This window comes from Bombina bombina, chromosome 2, assembly GCF_027579735.1.
Source record: "Bombina bombina isolate aBomBom1 chromosome 2, aBomBom1.pri, whole genome shotgun sequence".
NCBI lineage: Eukaryota > Metazoa > Chordata > Amphibia > Anura > Bombinatoridae > Bombina > Bombina bombina.
Window position 1 is genome coordinate 930,397,355 of NC_069500.1, and position 20,994 is coordinate 930,418,348.

Sequence of the window (20,994 nt, forward strand, 5' to 3'; positions counted from 1 at the left end):
GAGGAAGACGTCGCCGGAGGAAGAATTCTTCTTTGCCGCTTGGAGGAAGACGTCGCCGGAGGAAGAATTCTTCTTTGCCGCTTGGAGCAAGACATCGTCCGGATCGGATGAGGAGTTCGGCCCGGTGTGGTGAAGACAAGGTAGGGAGATCTAGTGTTAGGCTTTTTTAAGGGGGGTTTGGGTGGGTTTAGAATAGGGGTATGTGGGTGGTGGGTTGTAATGGGGGGGTATTGTATATGTTTTTAAATGCAAAAGAGCTGAATTCTTTGGGGCATGCCCCACAAAAGGCCCTTTTAAGGGCTGGTAAGGTAAAGAGCTTTGAACTTTTTTTAATTTAGAATAGGGCAGGGAATTTTTTTATTTTGGGGGGCTTTATTATTTTATTAGGGGGCTTAGAATAGGTGTAATTAGCTTAAAAATCTTGTAATCTTTTTTTTTTGTAATTTAGTATTTGTTTTTTTGTGTAATTTAGTTTAGTTAATTTAATTGTATTTTTAGATAGATATTTGTAGTTTATTTAATTTCTTGATAGTGTAGGTGTATTTGTAACTTAGGTTAGGATTTATTTTACAGGTAATTGGGTAATTATTTTAACTAGGTAGCTATTAAATAGTTAATAACTATTTAATAGCTATTAGACCTAGTTAAAATAATTAACAATTTACCTGTAAAATAAATATTAACCCTAACATAGCTACAATGTAATTATTAATTATATTGTAGCTATCTTAGGGTTTATTTAGGTAAGGTATAGGTAAGTATTTAGATTTAAATAGGAATATTTTAGTTTATAATATGAATTAAATTAATTTAATATAAATTTAGTTAGGGGTGTTAGGGTTAGATAGAGTTAATATAGTTAATATAAATACTATAGTAACTATATTAACCCTAATATAATTAGGGTTAATATAGTTAATATATATAATGTAATAACTATATTAACTATAATATACTTAGGGTTAATATAGATAACATAGCTGGCGGCGGGGTAGGTAGATTAAATTAAGGGTTAATCATTTTAATAGAGATGGCGGCGGTGTAAGGGGCTTACATTAGGGGTTAATAATATTAATATAGCTGGCGGCGGTATAGGGGGATTAGATTAGGGGTTAATAATTTTAATAGAGATGGCGGTGGTGTTAGGGGCTTACATTAGGGGTTAATAATTTTAATAGAGATGGCGGTGTAAGGGGCTTACATTAGGGGTTAATAATTTTAATAGAGATGGCGGCGGTGTTAGGGGCTCACTTTAGGGGGTTATAGATTTAATATAGCTGGCGGCGGGGTACGGGAGCGACGGTTTAGGGGTTAATAACTTTATTAGGTTGCGGCGGGAAACGGGAGCGGCGGTTTAGGGGTTAATCATTTCTTTTTATTGTTAGGCTAATGAGGGGGATAGCGGATAGAGGGTTAAACGTGTCGGGCTATGTTTAGGAGGCGTGTTAGACAGTGCGGGTGATTTAGACTTTAGTCAGGTTTTGTAGGCGCCGGCAGTTTCTAACGTGGCGCAAGTCACTGGCGACTCCAAAAATCTGTACTTACGCAGATTTCTGGACATCGCTGGTTTGTGAGACTTGCGCCACTTTAGCAAGTGACGGCGCCGCATATTGGATGGCTCGAGTTGCGAGCTGAAACTGCGGGCGACGCGGGTTCCCTCGCTTGCGCCGCAAACTGCGATCTATATCGGATCGCGCCCCTAATTTGTACTGGGAATTATTCATATTGTGTGATAAAATATGATCACCTTCACTAAGGGATAAAATGGTAAGAGGACAGTAGGAAATAAGATAAAATAAAACTTTCTAAATTAAATCCATAGATATTGAAAAGCTTCGGCTTACATAAATAGCTTTGCCATGTTTGTGTACGTTGGCATAAATTCCTTTTGCTAAGTGGTATAAATTCAGTAATGGGGTGGAGGACGTCAAGTAAAAGCAGATGCTAGATGTAAGTGCAGCCATCATAAAGATAATATATTGTATAAACATACTCTCTCATACACAAATTTTAAAGGGACAGTCAAACCAAAATTAAACTTTCATGATTAAGATAGGGCATTCAATTTTAAACAATATTACAATTTACTTTTGTCATCAAATTTGCTTTGTTCAAAAGAACGAAGATAAGGGGGCAGTCTGCAGAAACGTAGATAAAAAAAAAAAGTGTATTAAAGGGACAGTAAAGTCAAAATTAAACATTCATGATTCAGATAGGGCATGCAATTTTAAACAACTTTCCAATTTACTTTTATTATCAAATTTGCTTTGTTCCCTTGGTGATATTTTTGAAAAGCTAAACCTAGCTAGGCTCAAACTGATTTCTAAACCGTTGAAAACCGCCTCTTAGCTCAGAGCATTTTGAAAGTTTTTCAGTTAGACAGTGTTAGTTCACATGTGTCATATAGATAACATTGTGCTCACTCCCGTGAAGTTATTTAGGAGTCTTCACTGATTGACTACACTGCATGTCTGTCAAAGGCACTTAGATAAGGAGGCTGTCTGCAGAGGCTTAGATACAAGGTAATCACAGAGGTAAGAAGTATATTAATATAACTGTGTTGGTTATGCAAAAACGGGTAATGGGTAATAAAGGGATTATCTATCTTTTAAATAAGAAAAATGTTGGCGTAGACTGTCCCTTTAACCCTTACCTGCCGTTAGAATGTTCTATGCCGTACTAACTGTGCTGGGCATTAGCGCCGTTAGGGTGGCATGGGACGTCCTATCTGTTCAGCTGTCCTTAAACCTTAGTAGCTTCCTATATGGGATCACAGGCTGGGGGGGGGGGGAGTGCGTGCCTAGAATCATAGTCACTCCCCCTCTAACCCAATCCACTAATTAAAATCATGTGATCACGTGATTTACATTTTTACTCATTTATTTACATTGGAACTTTGTTTCAATGTAGACAAACAAATCCCGACAGGAAAGGGTTAATATAACTGATGGTTATGCACAACTGGGGAATGGGTAATAAAGGGATTATCTATCTTTATAAACAATACAAAATTTGGTGTAGACTGTCCATTTAACCTTATTTTAAATTTATTTAAATGTGTGTTATTTGTTAAAGGGAAATGAAACCCAACAATTTTCTTTCATGATTTGGATAGATCATACAATTTAAATAAACTTTCCAGTTTACTTATATTATCAGATGCTTCATTCTCTTGGTATCCTTTGTTGTAGAAGCAGCATTGCACTACTGGAAACTAGCTGAACACAGCGGGTAAGCCAATGATGAGACATGTGCAGGCCCCAGTCAGCAACTAGCTTATAGTAATTAATTGCTGCTCCTGGGCCTGCCTAGCTATATTTTCAACAAAGGATATAATGAGAATAAGGCAAATTAGATAAGTAAATTGGAAATTGGTTTAAAATCACATACTCTATCTAAATCATGAGAGTTTAATTTTGACCTTATTGTCCCCTTAAAGAACATGCAGTTTTAATAGACTATAAAGGGACATTGAACGCTAGAACTTTTCCTTCCATAAATGTTTTTCACGGCACTGAATGTGTGTGAATGTCTGGCTTATTTGGAGCCCCGTTATGCTAGGGTTGTATAAAACTAAATATAATTTAGATAAGTAAATTGGATGACTACTTTTCTATTAAATTTATTTGGGAAGAATATATAAATACTAGATAATTATCTGTACATTTCCTATAACAATGTTTATTGCCAAACTTCTGTAACTTTATATCATAACATTGTGGATTGACTGTATTGCTGCAACATTGAATTGTGCTGTTGAAATTTTCAATAAAAACTTTAAAAAGAATTTTTTTTTTTTTATAATTTATGCTTACCTGAAAAATATTTTATTTTATGGTGGTGAGAGTCCACAAGCCATTAATTCTGGTTTCTTGAAGTGAAGGTCATAAAAGGAGCCTTTTTCTTGCAAAATTCAAGGTTAAGGACATACATCCTACGGACTGTTATTATGTGATGTGATATATAATCATTCCATTTATTGTAAAGCTAAATTATTCACATCCAGAGATATTATAGAGTGTATTTAAAAGGGTCAGTCAACACCTGAAAGAACTTTATTTCATACCTTCGATCCGCTAAAGACGATGCGCCTGCACCGCATCCCAATTTGAACACCTCTAGCGTTATACGAGTAATCGGCCAAAGCACATACATTTTTCTAATAGAGATATGGCAGCCAAACTCCCCCCCACAGTGACGTAGTAGGTTTCAGTTTAATTGAATCAGCAAATCAGAATCAAATCCTCGGCTGGATTGTTAACATGCGTTCACGCTTGTACTTCTGATTTCTGCTTGAAAACTGACAGAACTTAAAATGCGCATGCGTCAATGGTTCATACATGAACGAGCAGGGCATTTAGTAAAGAAGGGGACGGAGGAGGGGGAGGAGCTTAGCTGCCATATCTCTATTAGAAAAACGTATGTGATTTGGACGATTACTAGTATAACGTTAGAGGTGTTGAAAATAGGATGCAGTGCAGGCGCATTGTCTTTGTCTGATCGAAGGTATGGGATAAAGTTCTTTCGGGTGTTGACTGTCCCTTTAAAGTTGATACCATTAGTTTTGTCTAAGGATATTGGAGCCCTCTAGAGATATATAATCAGTTAATGATTATTGTATTTACTTCTGGGAAATACTTCTCTTGACAACTAGAAGGCAAAGATACCCAAAACACCAAGAGCCCTTGAAACACCTCCCACCTTACTGGAAAACATAATTTATGTAAGAACTTACTTGATAAATTCATTTCTTTCATATTGGCAAGAGTCCATGAGCTAGTGACATATGGGATATACAATCCTACCAGGAGGGGCAAAGTTTCCCAAACCTCAAAATGCCTATAAATACACCCCTCACCACACCCACAATTCAGTTTAACAAATAGCCAAGCAGTGGGGTGATAAAGAAAGGAGTAGAAAGCATCAACAAAGGAAATTTGGAAATAATTGTGCTTTATACAAAAAATCATAACCACCATAAAAAGGGTGGGCCTCATGGACTCTTGCCAATATGAAAGAAATTAATTTATCAGGTAAGTTCTTACATAAATTATGTTTTCTTTCATGTAATTGGCAAGAGTCCATGAGCTAGTGACATATGGGATATCAATACCCAAGATGTGGATCTTCCACTCAAGAGTCACTAGAGAGGGAGGGAATAAAAATAAAAACAGCCATATTCCGCTGAAAAAATTAATCCACAACCCAAAAAAATAAGTTTATTTCCATTTTTGAAAGAAAAAAAATCAAAAAGCAGAAGAATCATACTGAAACAGCTGCCTGAAGAACTTTTCTACCAAAATCTGCTTCTGAAGAAGCAAATACATCAAAACGGTAGAATTTAGTAAATGTATGCAAAGAGGACCAAGTTGCCGCTTTGCAAATCTGATCAACTGAAGCTTCATTCTTAAAAGCCCACGAAGTGGAGACCGATCTAGTAGAATGAGCTGAAATTCTCTGAGGCGGGGCCTGACCCGACTCCAAATAAGCTTGATGAATCAAAAGTTTTAACCAAGAAGCCAAGGAAATAGTAGAAGCCTTCTGACCTTTCCTAGGACCAGAAAATAAAACAAATAGACTGGAAGTCTTCCTGAAATCTTTAGTAGCTTCCACATAATATTTCAAAGCTCTTACCACATCCAAAGAATGTAAGGATCTTTCCAAAGAATTCTTAGGATTAGGACATAAAAAAGGGACAACAATTTCTCTACTAAAGTTGTTAGAATTTACAACCTTAGGTAAAAATTGAAAAGAAGTCCGCAAAACTGCCTTATCCTGATGAAAAATCAGAAAAGGAGACTCACAAGAAAGAGCAGATAGCTCAGAAACTCTTCTAGCAGAAGAGATAGCCAAAAGGAACAACACTTTCCAAGAAAGTAGTTTAATGTCCAAAGAATGCATAGGCTCAAATGGAGGAGCCTGTAAAGCCTTCAGAACCAAATTAAGACTCCAAGGAGGAGAAATTGATTTAATGGCAGGCTTAATATGAACTAAAGCTTGTACAAAACAGTGAATATCAGGAAGAATAGTAATCTTTCTGTGAAATAAAACAGAAAGAGCGGAGATTTGACCTTTCAAAGAACTTGCAAACAAACCCTTATCCAAACCATCCTGAAGGAACTGTAAAATTCTAGGAATTCTAAAAGAATGCCAGGAGAATTTATGAGAAGAACACCATGAAATGTAAGTCTTCCAAACTCTATAATAAATCTTTCAAGAGACAGATTTACGAGCTTGTAACATAGTATTAATCACTGAGTCAGAGAAACCTCTATGGCTTAGAATTAAGCGTTCAATTTCCATACCTTCAAATTTAATGATATGAGATCCTGATGGAAAAACGGACCTTGAGATAGTAGGTCCGGCCGTAACGGAAGTGGCCAAGGCAGGCAACTGGACATCCGAACCAGATCCGCATACCAAAACCTGTATGGCCATGCTGGAGCCACCAGCAACACAAAAGACTGTTCCATGATGATTTTGGAGATCACTCTTGGAAGGAGAACTAGAGGCGGGAAGATGTAAGCAGGATGATAACACCAAGGAAGTGTCAGTGCATCCACTGCTTCCGCCTGAACATCCCTGGACCTGGATAGGTATCTGGGAAGTTTCTTGTTTAGATGAGAGGCCATGAGATCTATCTCTGGAAGACCCCACATCTGAACAATCTGAGAAAACACATCTGGATGGAGAGACCACTCCCCTGGATGTAAAGTCTGGCGGCTGAGATAATCCGCCTCCCAATTGTCTGCACCTGGGATATGCACCACAGAGATTAGACAGGAGCTGGAGACAGGAGCTGGATTCCGCCCAAGCAAGTATCCGAGATACTTCTTTCCTAGCTTGGAGACTGTGAGTCCCACCCTGATAATTGACATAAGCCACAGTTGTGATATTGTCTGTCTGAAAACAAATGAACGGTTCTCTCTTTAGCAGAGGCCAAGACTGCAAGACTGAAGAGCCCTGAGAATTGCACGGAGTTCTAAAATATTTATTGGTAATCTCGCCTCTTGAGATTTCCAAACCCCTTGTGCTGTCAGAGATCCACAAACAGCTCCCCAACCTGAAAGACTTGCATCTGTTGAGATCACAGTCCAGGTTGGCCGAACAAAGGAAGCCCCTTGAACCAAACGATGGTGATCTATCCACCATGTCAGAGATTGTTGTACATTGGGATTCAAGGATATTAATTGTGATATCTTTGTATAATCCCTGCACCATTGATTCAGCATGCAAAGCTGTAGAGGTCTCATGTGAAAACGAGCAAAGGGAATTGCATCCGATGCTGCAGTCATGAGACCTAAAACTTCCATGCACATAGCCACTGAAGGGAATGACTGAGACTGAAGGTGCCGGCAGGCTGCAACCAATTTTAAACATCTCTTGTCTGTTAGAGACAGAGTCATGGACACTGAATATATCTGGAAGCCTAAAAAGGTAACCCTTGTCTGAGGAATCAAGAAACTTTTTGGTAAATTGATCCTCCAACCATGTTTCCAAAGAAACAACACTTGTTGATTCGTGTGAGATTCTGCAGTATGTAAAGACTGAGCTAGTACCAAGATATCGTCCAAATAAGGAAACACTGCAATACCCTGTTCTCTGATTACAGATAGTAGGGCACCCAGAACCTTTAAAAAGATTCTTGGAGCTGTTGCTAGGCCAAATGGAAGAGCAACAAATTGATAATGCTTGTCTAGAAAAGAGAATCTCAGAAACTGATAGTGTTCTGGATGAATCAGAATATGAAGGTATGCATCCGGCACGTCTATTGTGGACATATAATGTCCTTGCTGAACAAAAGGCAGAATAGTCCTTATAGTCACCATCTTGAAAGTTGGTACTCTTACATAACGATTCAAAATGTTTAGATCCAGAACTGGTCTGAATAAATTTTCTTTCTTTGGTACAATGAATAGGTTTGAATAAAACCCCAAAACTTGTTCCTGAGGAGGAACTGGCATGATTACCCCTGAATAATCCATATCTGAAACACACTTCAGAAAAGCCTGAGCTTTTACTGGATTTACAGGGATACGTGAGAGAAAAAATCTTCTCACAGGAGGTCTTACTTTGAATCCTATTCGATACCCCTGAGAGACAATGCTCTGAATCCAATGATTTTAGACAGATTTTATCCAAAAATCCTTGAAAAACCTTAATCTGCCCCCTACCAGCTGAGCTGGAATGAGGGCCACACCTTCATGCGGACTTAGGGGCAGACTTTGGTTTCCTAAATGGCTTGGATTTATTCCAATTAGAGGAAGGCTTCCAACTGGAAGCAGATTCCTTGGGAGGAGGATTGAGTTTTTGTTCCTTATTTTGACGAAAGGAACGAAAACGGTTAGAAGCCTTAGATTTACCCTTAGGTTTTTTATCCTGAGGCAGAAAAACTCCTTTTCCTCCAGTGATAGTTGAAATAATAGAATCCAACTGAGAACCAAATAAATTATTACCTTGGAAAGAAAGAGATAGTAATCTAGATTTAGATGTCATATCAGCATTCCAAGATTTAAGCCACAAAGCTCTTCTAGCTAATACAGCTAAAGACATGGATCTAACATCAATTTTGATAATATCAAAAATGGCATCACAAATAAAATTATTATCATGTTGCAGTAAGCGAGTAATGCTAGATATGTCAGGATCCAAATCTTGTTGCGCTAAATTCTCCAACCAAAAAGTTGAGGCAGCCGCAACATCAGCCAAGGAAATAGAAGGTCTGAGAAGATGACCTGAATATAAATAGGCCTTCCTTAGATAGGATTCAAGCTTCCTATCTAAAGGATCCTTAAAGGAAGTACTATCTTCCATAGGAATAGTGGCACGTTTAGCAAGAGTAGAAATAGCCCCATCAACTTTGGGGATTTTTTCCCAAAACTCTATAGATTTTGCTGGTAAAGGATACAATTTTTTAAACCTTGAAGAAGGAATAAAAGAAGTACCTGGCTTATTCCATTCCCTAGAAATCATATCAGAAATAGCCTCAGGAATTCCTCAGGAATATTCCTCAAGGAATTCCTTGTCTGAGGAATCAAGAAACTTTTTGGTAAATTGATCCTCCAACCATGTTTCCAAAGAAACAACACTAGTTGATTCGTGTGAGATTCTGCAGTATGTAAAGACTGAGCTAGTACCAAGATATCGTCCAAATAAGGAAACACTGCAATACCCTGTTCTCTGATTACAGATAGTAGGGCACCCAGAACCTTTAAAAAGATTCTTGGAGCTGTTCCGTCCATTTTTTCATGGAATTTTTTTTTTTCTGGCTGCATTCTACAATATCCAATAGAAAAGGGAGGCATAGGACTTCCAAATGTGAGACTATAACATGAAACAGCAATGGTGTCACACATCTCTGCGTGGGGACTTAATCTCCCCCCTATGAGATGGAGGGGGCTGGAACAGGCCTCCCTACCAGCCTACCTAGATATCTCCGACCTACTATGGCTACCTCCTCACTACATTAAGCACATCCCCATCTCTAATCACCTGGTCAGAGATTGCCAGACGACTTGGTTCAAGCTTCGCCATAGCTCCTCCATTGCCCCACATCTGTTGCCAATTCATTCTATTGCTGGTCTGCTTTGCGGTCTTCCAAATACAAACTCAAAAAGCTGGAAAGATATGGAATTAAACCAGCTTAGAGACTTTTACTCAAACAATACATTATTAACCCACTCGGAACTACTGGATTCAAGGGAGGTACCCCCTAATGACTAGAAACAGCTGCCTGAAGGACTTTCCTACCAAACAAAATTTCAAAGCTCTAACAACATCCAAGTTATGGAGAAGTATCTCCTTAGAATTCTTAGGATTTGGACAAAAAGGAAATTTATGCTTACCTGATAAATTGATTTCTTCTACGATACGACGAGTCCACGGATTTCATCCTTACTTGTGGGATATTCACCTCCTGCTAACAGGAAGTGGCAAAAAGCACCACAGCAGAGCTGTATATATAGCTCCTCCCTTCCCTCCACCCCCAGTCATTCGACCAAAGGTTTAGGAAGAGAAAAGAAAAGCTAAAGGTGCAGAGGTAACTGAAGTTGAAAAAATAAAATATAATCTGTCTTAAAATGACAGGGAGGGTCATGGACTTGTCATATCGTAGAAGAAATCAATTTATCAGGTAAGCATAAATTTCCTTTTCTTCTACAAGATACGACGAGTCCACGGATTTCATCTTTACTTGTGGGATATAATATCAAAGCTACAGGACACGGATGAAATGGGAGGGGCAAGACAGAGACCTAAATGGAAGGCAGCACTGCTTGAAGAACCTTTTTCCCCAAAACAGCCTCAGAAGAAGCAAAAGTATCAAATTTGTAAAATTTAGAAAAAGTATGAAGAGACGACCAAGTCACAGCCTTGCAAATCTGTTCAACAGAAGCATAGTTTTTAAAGGCCCATGTGGAAGCCAGAGCCCTAGTAGAATGAGCCGTAATTCTTTCAGGAGGCTGCTATCCAGCAGTCTCATAAACCAGGTGGATGATACTACTCAGCCAAAAAGAAAGAGAGGTAGCCGTAGCTTTCTGAGCCCTACGCTTTCCAGAAAAAACAATGAATAATGAAGATGATTGACGGAAATCCTTAGTCGCCTGTAAGTAAAACTTCAAGGCACGGACCACGTCCAGGTTATGCAACAGACGCTCCTTCTTAGAAGAAGGATTAAAACACAAGGAAGGAACAACAATTTCCTGATTAATATTCTTATTTGAAACAACCTTAGGAAGAAATCCAGGTTTGGTACGCAAAACCACCTTATCAGAATGAAATATAGGATAAGGCGAATCACATTGTAACGCTGAAAGCAGAAATAGCAACCAAAAACAGAACTTTCCAAGATAACAACTTAATATCTATGGAATACATGGGTTCAAACGGAACCCCTTGAAGAACTCAAAGAACTAAATTCAAACTCCAGGGAGGAGTAATTGGTCTAAATACAGGCTTAATTCTGGTTAGAGCCTGACAAAAAGACTGAACATCTGGCACATCTGCCAAACGTTTGTGAAGCAAAATTGACAAAGCATAAATCTGTCCCTTAAAGGAACTTGCTGATAACCCTTTCTCCAAACCTTCTTGGAAAAAAGACAGAATCCTGGGAATCCTGACTTTACTCCATGAGTAACCCTTGGATTCACACCAATAAGATATGTACGCCATATCTTATGATAGATCTTTCTAGTGACAGGCTTACGAGCCTGTATCAAAGTATCGATGACCGAATCAGAGAATCCCCGCTTAGATAAAATCAAGTGTTCAATCTCCAAGCAGTCAGCTGCAGAGAATTTAGATTCGGATGTTGGAAAGGTCCTTGAATGAGAAGGTCCTGTCTCAAAGGAAGTTTCCACGGTGGCAGAGAGGACACGTCCACGAGATCCGGATACCAAGTCCTGCGTGGCCACGCAGGCGCTATCAGTATTACTGAAGCTCTCTCCTGTTTGATCCGAGCAATCCCGCATGGAAGGAGAGGGAACGGTGGAAACACATAAGCTAGGCTGAACGACCAAGGCACTGCCAGGGCATGTATCAGTTCGGCCTGAGGATCCCTTGACCTGGATCCGTAACGTGGAAGCTTGGCATTCTGATGAGATGCCATCAGATCTAATTCCGGTCTGCCCCATTGTCAAATCAATGAGGAAAACACCTCCAGATGGAGTTCCCACTCCCCCGGATGAAAAGTCTGATGACTTAGAAAACCCGCTTCCCAGTTCTCTACTCCTGGGATGTAGATTGCCGATAGATAGCAAGAGTGGGCCTCCACCCATCGGATTATCTTTGATACTTCTATCATCGCTAAAGAACTCCTTGTTCCCCCCTGATGATTTATATATGCCACAGTCGTGATATTGTCAGACTGGAATCTTATGAATTTGGCCGAAGCCAACTGAGGCCACGCCTGAAGCGCATTGAATATTGCTCTCAGTTCCAGAATATTGATTGGAAGTAAAGACTCCACCTGAGTCCAAACACCCTGAGCCTTCAGGGAATTCCAGACTGCACCCCAGCCCAGAAGGATGGTGTCCATTGTCACTATCACCCATGAGGGTCTGCGGAAACACGTCCCCTGGGACAGATGATCCGGCGACAACCACCAAAGAAGAGAGTCTCTGGTCTCTTGATCCAGATTTATCTGAGGAGATAAATTTGCATAGTCGCAATTCCACTGTCCGAGCATGCACAGCTGCAGTGGTCTGAGATGAAAGCGAGCAAACGGAATGATGTCCATTTCCGCTACCATTAATTCAATGACCTCCATACACTGAGCCACTGATGGCCGAGGAATAGACTGAAGTGCTCGGCAAGTATTTAGAATCTTTGATTTTCTGACCTCTGTCAGAAATAATTTCATGTCTACCGAGTCTATCAGAGTTCCCAAGAAGGGAACCCTTGTCCGTGGAACTAGTGAACTCTTTTCTATGTTCACCTTCCAACCGTGAGTTCTCAGGAAAGACAACACTGTGTCCGTGTGAGATTTTGTCAGATGATAAGTTGACGCCTGAATAAAAATATCTTCCAGATAAGGCGCCACTGCTATGCCCCGTGGTCTGAGAACCGCTAGAAGGGATCCTAGAACCTTTGTAAAGATTCTGGGTGCTGTGGCCAACCCGAAGGGAAGAGCCACAAACTGATAATATTTGTCCAGAAAGGCAAACCTTAGGAACTGATGATGATCCTTGTGAATAGGGATATGAAGGTATGCATTCTTCAAGTCCACGGTAGTTTGACCCTCCTGGATCATTGGTAAGATTGTTCGTATAGTCTCCATCTTGAATGATGGGTCTCTGAGAAATTTGTTTAGAAACTTGAGATCTAAAATTGATCTGAAAGTTCCCTCTTTTTTAGGAACCACGAAAAGATTTGAGTAAAACCCCTGTCCCTGTTTTGGAACGGACAAATTACTCCCATGGTATAGAGGTCTTTTACACAGTGTAAGAACGCCTCTCTTTTTATCTGGTCTACAGACAATCGTGGAAGATGAAATCTCCCTCTTGGGAGAAAATCCTTGAATTCCAGTTGATACCCGCGGGTCACGATTTCCAATAACAAAAAAGGTTTAGACTGTGTGATTGGTAGGGAATATAGCTCACCTTTAAAAACGTTATCCCGTAAGTTTACAAGTGAATTGTGATATAAGGTGGCGCAATTTAGCTGGCTATTCCCAATGTGAGTGTATAGATATTTTAAATGTTGCAGGTCATTATACAAACCTGAATCTATATATTCCTCTTGGAAAAATGAGCACAAAACAATGTTAAATTAAAAAATATATATAAAGTTTTATTATTTGATAATTCTTCATAAAAGCAAATATGTATCAATATAAAACTGGTCACCAGTGTCTACTAAAATTCAATGCTTGAATAGTAAAAATGTAAAATATATCCTTCTCCTTTATAAATGTATCTAATATAGTTAGGTCTTACAATGTTGCTAACAGAAATATGTCTGTAATTCTAAATAGCCTGTTTGCTTTGTGATATACATGAATTGAAATAAACTCCAAAATTATAAAATTTTGTACATATATATACAGGGTTAATATCACAGTGAGCCCAATATTTAGGGGCACAAATTAGGAAATGTCATTCATTTTGAGACCAATTGGCCCAATGTTACCTTATAGTGTATCTGAGTGAATGCACTATTACGGTGAGTCCGTAGTGGAAACAGTTGTTGTGCAAATATCCCCAACAAATCTCAGTTGAAAACTGAGCTTCTATTCTTTATGTTGTCTTTTTTATTTTTAACGGTCTTTCATTCACCGTTCCTATGGGTCCTTGCTCTGTGACTTTCAATGCTGGTATTGCTGATTTCTTAGTGGCTTACTCCTTTCGTTCTGTGACCAACCGCTTCCTGTTGATGTGACCGCTCCTGTTTAGTGAGCCCCTCGATGTTTGAGGTGTACAGGTCAGGAGCAAGAAGCGACCCCTAACATTGAGGGACTCACTAAACAGGAGAGTTCACATCAACAGGAAGCGGTTGGTCACAGACCGAAAGGAGTAAGCCACTAAGAAATCAGCAATACCAGCATTGAAAGTCACAGAGCAAGGACCCATAGGAACGGTGAATGAAAGACCGTTAAAAATAAAAAGACAACATAAAGAATAGAAGCTCAGTTTTCAACTGAGATTTGTTGGGGATATTTTCACAAGAACTTTTTCCACTATGGACTCACCATAATAGTGCATTCACTCAGATACACTATAAGGTAACATTGGGCCAATTGGTCTCAAATGAATGACATTTCCTAATTTGTGCCCCTAAATATTGGGCTCACTGTGATATTAACCCTGAATATATATGTACAAAATTCTATAATTTTGGAGTTTATTTCATTTCATGTATATCACAAAGCAAACAGGCTATTTAGAATTACAGACATATTTCTGTTAGCAACATTGTAAGACCTAACTATATTAGATACATTTATAAAGGAGAAGGATATATTTTACATTTTTACTAATCAAGCATTGAATTTAGTAGACACCGGTGTCCAGTTTTATATTGATACATATTTGTTTTTATGAGGAATTATCAAATAATAAAACTTTATATATATATATATATTTTAATTTAAAATTGTTTTGTGCTCATTTTTCCAAGAGGAATATATAGAGTCACGATTTCCAATGCCCAGCGGTCCTGAACATATCTTGCCCAAGCCTGAGCAAAGAAAGAAAGTCTGCCCCCTACTAGATCCGGTCCCGGATTGGGGGCCGCCCCTTCATGCTGTCTTAGTAGCAGCAGCGGGCTTCTTGGATTGTTTACCTTTATTCCAAGCCTGGTTGGGTCTCCAGACGGACTTGGATTGAGCAAAATTCCCTTCCTGCTTTGTGGAGGAAGAAGAAACAGAGGGTATTCCTTTAAAATTTCGAAAGGAACAAAAATTATTTTGTTTACCCCTCATCTTAACAGACCTGTCCTGAGGTAGGGCGTGGCCTTTACCTCCAGTAATGTCAGAAATGATTTCCTTCAATTCAGGCCCGAATTGGGTCTTACCCTTGAAAGGAATAGCTAAAAGCTTATATTTTGATGACACATCAGCAGACCACGATTTGAGCCATAACGCTCTACGCGCTAAAAAGGCTGTACAACCGCATGGGAAGCGGTTTAGTAATAAAGTCATGTGGATTTTGTTTACCCCTAAGCACAACACAAATATACAGCCATACTGATTATTTGATCTCACAAATAAAAACCGTTAAGCTGCCTCTCCCAGTGTCCCTTTATATTGCTGCTTTTAAGCCCTTTATAAATGCTTAGCCCAGTACTATGTCAATAAAATAAAATAAACACAGGTTTTTCAGTAATACCCTTTGTTTACAGGTCTACTGCTTACCCCTTCCCTTGCAGGGAAAAAATGTCATATATATATATATATATATATATATACCCCAAGTCTCCTCAGAAATAAAGGACTGAACATACCTCAATGCTGCTTGTAGCATGACACCGTTCTACACATTGAAGATTTCTCTTGCACTACCTTCAGAAGCTCTGTGGGAACCAACATGGATCTTAGTTACATCTGCTAAGTTCACCAACCTCAGGGAAGTAGTACTCACCGGTACCATTTAAAATAAAAAAAACTTCTTGATTGAAGAAATTAAAACTAACACCTCACTTTACCTCTTCCTAGTACTAACACAGGCAAAGAGAATGACTGGGGGTGGAGGGAAGGGAGGAGCTATATATACACAGCTCTGTTGTGGTGCTCTTTGCCACTTCCTGTTAGCAGGAGGTTAATATCCCACAAGTAAGGATGAAATCCGTGGACTCGTCGTATCTTGTAGAAGAAAAGGAGGAACAATAATCTCATAATTAATATTGTCCGAAGAAACCACCTTAGATAAAAAAAATCAAACTTAGTCCTTAAAACTGCCTTATCCTACCTCTTCAGATGTCTTCCAATAGCAGTCCCGCCAACCCTTCTCAATAAATTCCAAGCAATGTTTAACACCTACATTTGGAACAATAAAAAACCTAGAGTAGCAGCGCACATTCTACAATATCCAATAGAAAAGGGAGGCATAGGACTTCCAAATGTGAGACTATATCATGAGGCAGCAATGGTGTCACACATCTCTGCGTGGGGACTTAATCTCCCCCCTATGATATGGAGGGAGCTGGAACAGGCCTCCCTACCAGCCTACCTAGATATCTCCGACCTACTATGGCTACCTCCTCACTACATTAAGCACATCCCCATCTCTAATCACCTGGTCAGAGATTGCCAGACGACTTGGTTCAAGCTTCGCCATAGCTCCTCCATTGCCCCACATCTGTTGTAAATTCATTCTATTGCTGGTCTGCTTCGCGGTCTTCCAAATACAAACTCAAAAAGCTGGAAAGATTTGGAATTACGCCAGCTTAGAGACTTTTACTCAGACAATACATTAACCACCCACTTGGAACTACTGGATTCAAGAGAGGTACTCCCTTAACTCGTTTGACCCACTCCATCTGAGATCTTTGATGAAATCATGGGGATTTCTGGTTGACAATCTCAGAAATCTGACTGCATGGACATCAGATCTCCAATTGTACAAGCCACTATCGGCCCATTACAGGTATCTACTTGAAGATTTAATGTACAGACCAAATTTAAATATATGGAAATATGGGAGGCAGACCTAAGGCAAGCATACACACCTAAGGAATGGACTAGAGCCATTTGCATGAATTATACTTTAAACTATTGACAAGATGGTACTAAATTGCAGAAAATGTACCCGGCCCACTCCTCAGATTGCTGGAGGGAATGTGGAGAACTGGGACCCAAACTCCATATTTGGTGGTCATGCCCCACTTTTAGACCATATTGGATAAAAGTCCAGAGGGTCTGTGCCCTCCTTGATCTCCCTAAAGTGACACACCCTGACCTGGCGCTATTACACTTAGGACTGACAAAGCTCCCCATACCTAAATAGTACCTACTAATATATATCCTAACTGCTGCGAAACTACTCATAGCACGCAACTCTAAAACCCCAAGATGGCAGGGAGTTTGTTGACTGTGTCATCTATTTGATAGGGGTATACAATGACAAAGATTTTTTATAAAATACAAAACATAACAAATCTAAACAAATCTAGTACAGGAAGAAGAGGGCCCTGCTCCGGAGAGCTCACAGTCTACAGGTTTAGGGTGCAGAGACATAAGGTTGGGGTAGTTGTAGTTACAGCAGTGAGTCAAGCAGTTCATGTATTAGTTTGGTTTGGATGAGGAATGGAGGAGAGATGGTACGCCTCTCTGAATAGGTGGGTTTTCAAGGAGCGTCTGAAGCTACACAAGGTTGGAGTCAGTCTTATGGAGTGGGGTAGAGAGTTCCAGAGGACAGGAGCAGCACGTGCAAAGTCTTGGAGGTGGGAGTGGTATGTAGAGATAACAGGAGTGGAGAGACGTAGGTCAGAGGTTGATCGAAGAGGATGGGATGGGGAATATTTCACGATGAGAGAGGAAATATAGTTGGGAGCTAGACTGTTTAGTGCTTTGTAAGTTAGGGTTAATACTTTAAATTGTATTCTGGAGTGTATGGGGAGCCAGTGTAGAGACTGGCAGAGCGGAGCAGCTGATGTAGATCGACGACATAGGTGGATGAGTCTAGCAGAAGCATTCATAATAGATTGGAGGGAGGAGAGGCGGTGTTTTGGAAGGCCATTTAGGAGTAGATTGCAATAATCAATGCATGACAAAATGAGGGAATGAATAAGTATTATTGTAGTTTTTTGAGAAGGGACGAATTCTGGAAATGTTGCGTAGGTGTGAATGGCAGGATTTGGTAAGCGTTTGTATATGTGGGTTGAATGTGAGCTCTTAGTCTAGTTTGACCCCAAGACAGCGGACCTGGGGTGAGGTGTTGAGAATAGAGTCTCCAACTGTCAGAGAAATGTCAGGTGTTGGATGTCTCGAAGAGGGGAGAATAAGAAGCAGTTCACAGTTTTGGACCGATTGAGTTGGAGGTAGTGTGAAGACATCCAAGAGTAAATTGCTGAGAGGCAGTTGGAAATCTGGTTGAGTAAAGAGGGAGAGATATCAGGAAAGATATATTTGGGTATCGTCAGCATATAAGTGGTACTGGAATCCAAAAGGAGGCTATAAGTTTTCCAAGGGGGGATGTATAGAGAGAAAAGCAAGGTGCCCAAGACAGAGCCTTGCAGTACTCCAACTGAGAGAGGCATAGGATCGCAAGATATGTTATAAATGGAAACTGAAAAAGAGCGGTTTGAGAGATATGAGGCAAACCAGGAGAGGACTGTGTCTCGGATGCCAAATGAATGTAGTATTTTTAGGAGGAGAGGATGGTCGACTGTGTCAAAAGCAGCAGATAGGTCAAGAAGAATTAGTAAGGAGTAGTGGCCTTTTGCTTTAGCTGATAAATTGTCATTTGTAACTTTAGCAAGAGCAGTTTCTGTTGAGTGTTTAGGGCAGAAACCAGATTGTAGTGGATCAAGTAAGGAGTTAGTTGTGAGAAATTGAGTTAGCTGATTATAGACCAGTCATTCCAATAATTTTGAAGCAAAGGGAAGAAAGGAGACCGATCGATAATTAGAAGGCGTGGAGGGGTCAAGCGAGGGCTTTTTTAAGATTGGTATGATTGACGCATGCTTGAATGTATCCGGAAATGTGCCAGCTGTGGGAGATTGGTTAAAGAGATGATATAGTGTAGGGGTTAGTGAAGCAGAGAGAGAGGGAAGAAGTCGTGAAGGAATAGGGTCAAGTGGGCAGGTTGTGAGATGAGTCAAGGATAGGAGTAGAGAGACTTCTTCCTCTGTTACAGGAGGGAAGTAGAATAGAGTTTTGTTAATAGAATGGGGTGGATAGGATTGCTGTGTTTGAAGGATGTGAGGTGCAGATATCTTTTCTAATGGTGTCAATTTTATTTTTGAAGTGATCAACAATAATCTGAGCAGTGAGGTTGGTAGTGGGCAGGGGTGCATGCGGTAGTAGAAGAGAGTTAAAGGTTGTGAAAAGCTTTCTGGGGTTGGATGCATGAGATGACACAAGGGAGGAAAAATAGACATTTATAATGCCGGAAATCAGCACAGGTGCGTGATTTCCTCCACTGCCGTTCAGCAGGGATAAACCTTTATCCAAACCATTTTGAAAAAAAATTAAAAATTCTAGGACTTTTAAAAAGATTGCCAGCTAAAACCATGCTCCACTCCAAGAAATAAAGGCCTTGAGATAAATGATCCTTATCACAGGTTTATGAGCCTGAATCATAGTCTCAATGACAGAATCAACAAAACCTCTTTGTCTAAGAACTAAGTGTTCTATCTCCAAGCTTCAAGCTCAGAAATCCTGATGAAAAAACAGACCTTGAGACAGAACAATATGACGCAGAGGAAGAGGCCACAGAGGACAACTGGACCTCTGAACTAGATTCACAAACCAAGTTCTGCAAGGCCAAGCTGGAGCAATCAGAATTACTGAGGAAACTTCCTGCTTGATCCTAGCTATTACTCTTGGTAACCGAACAAGAGGAGGAAAAATGTCAGACAAAACCACCAAAAAGCTACAAGAGCATCCACAAACTCTGCCTGAGGATCCCTAGACCTTTCAAAGTATCTGGGAAGCTTGTTGTGTGATTGAGAAGCCATCAGATCTATTTCTGGAAGTACACACAGATCCACAATCTGAACACTTCCAGATGAAGAGACCTATAGCTCCTTTAAGTAAGCGTAAAAGGTTGGTTACTGATAATCCCTCCACTAGCTTATCCAATTTAACAAAGTCTGTTAAGATACATGTTCCTGAACTGTTGCTTCTGAATTATCCTCTGAAGGTGACATTTTTAGATGATCAAGTAACAGTCATCTTCTCTTCTGTTTAAAACGTTAACACCTTAATTCCCTTTTTAAGAAGTGTTCTGTACCTTAGGGGTTTAGGAGACTAAGGTTACTGAGGATATGTCTTAAGCAATTGGATTTGATTTTTAAACCTGCTGTTAAGTCTCCAGAGGTTTTTCCAGTTCCAAATGCCATCTCTGAATTAATTTCTAAAGAGTGGTCTAAGCCAGGTAATCCCATTTAATTCTGCTTTAAAATTAAAAAATATGCCAAAATTTCAGGTACAGTAGAGTGTACAAAATCTTTAAACCCTGGATCAAAATCTGAAGAACGCCCTTGTATAGAACACACACAGGGAGTATATGTATAGCCTTAAAAGCAAGATTTGCAAAGCTGAGCAGGGGTTACAATAACAAGCTTGCAAAACACACAATATTAGTAGGAATGTGTTCAGTGGATCTAGCTTCTGAGACAGTAGTAGTGGGGACAGATTCAGTATGCTCCATAATGAAGTAACAGGCCTAAGAAAACCACAGAAATAAATAATGTCACAACAAAATCAATTATTAATCATAATAATCATGAATAGAAAATAAAGGCAGGGAGAAAAAAAAACAGACTCCTACACTCCAAATGAACCTATTGCAGAATTGAAAACCTTACCCCCTCCACAAAAAATGCTGAAACAAATGAAGAAGCGTTATTCCTCCACCCAGCAGCGCTGAAGAAAATGATAAGTGCTGTGCTAACCCAGCAGCAAAGAGGAAAAAAACCCAAAGTCAAGCAACTGTAAACAAAGAGCGTTTATAAATAGACTAGGAGCGCAAATAAACTGAAGTACATAGAGTATAACAATGATCCAACAGGGGGCAGCTAGGGACCAGACACAACACTTGTGGCAGGCCTGTGACCAACTCCCACTGGGTAATATGTGTGCCACTACCCCATACTCCAAAAGCTTCCCTCTGTCAAACAGTAGCTCTCTGAGGGGAAAATGGGCCTCAGAATTGGTCTCTGAATAACCTCTGGAGCAGCTTCACAGATAAGACTAGTTTCCAGTAAGGTGGGAGGGGTCTTTAAAGGCTCTTGCAGTTTTGGGAATCTTTGCTTTATCATTGTGGTCAGGAGAGGTATTTCCCCAGAAGTAATAGATTGTGTACTCTCACCACCTTTCTAATAGAAATATATTTT